This window comes from Babylonia areolata, chromosome 11 (assembly GCF_041734735.1).
Source record: "Babylonia areolata isolate BAREFJ2019XMU chromosome 11, ASM4173473v1, whole genome shotgun sequence".
Classification (NCBI taxonomy): Eukaryota; Metazoa; Mollusca; class Gastropoda; order Neogastropoda; family Buccinidae; genus Babylonia; species Babylonia areolata.
The window spans coordinates 25,855,084-25,857,583 of NC_134886.1; positions in this window are offsets into that span (position 1 = coordinate 25,855,084).

The window sequence follows — 2,500 nt, forward strand, 5'->3', positions numbered from 1 at the left end:
TCATCATTATCACCACCACCACCATCATTATCATCTTCTTCATCCTGGTCGTTACCACTTTTACGCCCATCCCCCCCCCCCTCCCCAACCCCCTGCCCCCCATCTTGTCATTATGGCAATAATGATCATGATCACAATGATAGCTCACACGCACATCAACACTCTACACCTTCCAAAAACCAATTAGTGAACACGTTTGGCAACAAAACAAACAAGCAAACAAACAAAAAGGTCAGCCTAGAAAGGAAATTGGTTAAACAGCAGACGGGCGCAATAGCCGAGTGGTTAAAGCGTTGGACTTTCAATCTGAGGGTCCCGGGTTCGATTCTCGGTGACGGCGCCTGGTGGGTAATGGGTGGAGATTTTTTTTTTCCGATCTCCCAGGTCAAAATAAATGATGTGTATACCTGCTTGGTGCCTGAACCACTTTCGTGTGTACACGCAAGCAGAAGATCAAATACGACACGTTAAAGATCCTGTAATCCATGTCAGCGTTCAGTGGGTTATGGAAAGACAAGAACATACCCAGCATGCACACCCCCGAAAACGGAGTATGGCTGCCTACATGGCGGGGTAAAAAACGGTCATACACTTTAAAGCCCACTCGTGTACATACGTGGGAGTTTGCAGCCCACTAACGCAGATGACGAAGAAGTAAAACAGCAAATAATTCGGACCGCGCGCTCTAGACAAAAACACTAAAATAGCAAATCATCTACAAGCACTCTGTTTCTGTTTCTCTCTGTCTCTGTGTGTCTTACCTTGTATTTCTGTATGTCAGTCTGTGTCTGCCCATAACCTCTATCTCTGTGTCTCTATCTCTGTCTTCCACTGAATCTGTCTCTGTCTCTGTCTCTGTCTCTCTCCCACTCTGTCTCTGTCTGGCTGGCTGTCTGTCAGTCTCTCTCTATCTCTTTGTACGTGTGTGTGTGTGTGTGTGTGTGTGTGTGTGTGTGTGTGTGTGTGTGTGTGTGTGTGTGTGTGTGTGTGTGTGTGTGTGTGTGTGTGTGTGTGTGTGTGTGTGTGTGTGTGTGTGTGTGTAAGTGTGTGTGTGTTTGTGTGTGTGTGTGTGTGTGTGTGTGTGTGTGTGTGTGTGTGTGTGTGTGTGAAGCAGAAGGGAGTTCTGTAGGAGGGTATAGGGCAGGGAGTTCGATCTCTGTTTTTCCAGTCCTTACTGAACTGAATCGCTGGTTCAATACTGGTGGAACTTTGGTCATCTGCTGGTGACATCACCATCTGAAAGAATGCCCTTACCTGTCAGAAACTTGGTTTTTACAGTGGGACGAATGTAATACTGATTTTGTAACACGCATTTTCGGGCTTAACGTTCAAGACTGCGTTCTCATCGCTCTCTCGCTCTCGCTCTCTCTCTCTCTCTCTCTCTCTCTCTCTCTCTCTCTCTCTCTCTCTCTCTCTCCCTCTCTCTCTCTCTCTCTCTCTCTCTCTCTCACACACACACACACACACACACACACACACACACACACACACACACACACACACACACACACACACACACCCACGTACCCACGCACACTCACGCACCTCCCTCTCCCCCCCATCGCACACACACACGTACACAAACACACTTACGCACACACAGACACACACAGACACACACACACACACACACACACACACACACACACACACACACACACACACACACACACACACACACACACACACACACATACAGGAGCACGCGCGAGCATACACGCGCACAGACACACACAGTTACTATAATCATACAGACAGGTCGTGTGTTACACACACACACACACACACACACACACACACACACACACACACACACACACACACGAGAACCCTTAAAAAGGCAGAGAATGCAAATGTAAATGCAAATGCAAATCCCCTGCTCAACAAAATCACAGAAAAAGGGTAAATGACCCCTGTCGAGCGCTGACTGTACACAAAACAGTTACTAATGACCTCGCTTCACTTCACAACAAAGCGAGGATAAACAATCATAAATAATTATGATTATCTTGAGAGATGTAATGATTGTGCCTAGAGCACAGAAAACCAGACCGCAATTAGCTATTGGTCTTCGGCTAGCTTGTTTCTTTGCAATTAGTGGTGCCATTTTGGATGTATGAACGGAACGGTACTTAATTAATGCGTGCGACACGTGCTTGTTCTTCATGTTTTACGAGGCAATCGCAAAAGGAAAACACACACACACACACACACACACACACACACACACACACATACACACACACACACACAACAGAAACAAACAAACAAACAAACAGTTTCAGTTTCAGTTGCTCAAGGAGGCCTCACTGCGTTCGGACAAACCATATACGCTACACCACATCTGCCAAGCAGATGCCTGACCAGCAGCGTAACCCAACGCGCTCAGTCAGGCCTTGAAAAAAAAACAAAACAAAAAAAACAAAACAAAAAAAAACCCAAAAAAAACCGGGGGAATAAATAATAGATAAGCTTACATAAATAAATAAATAAATTAATA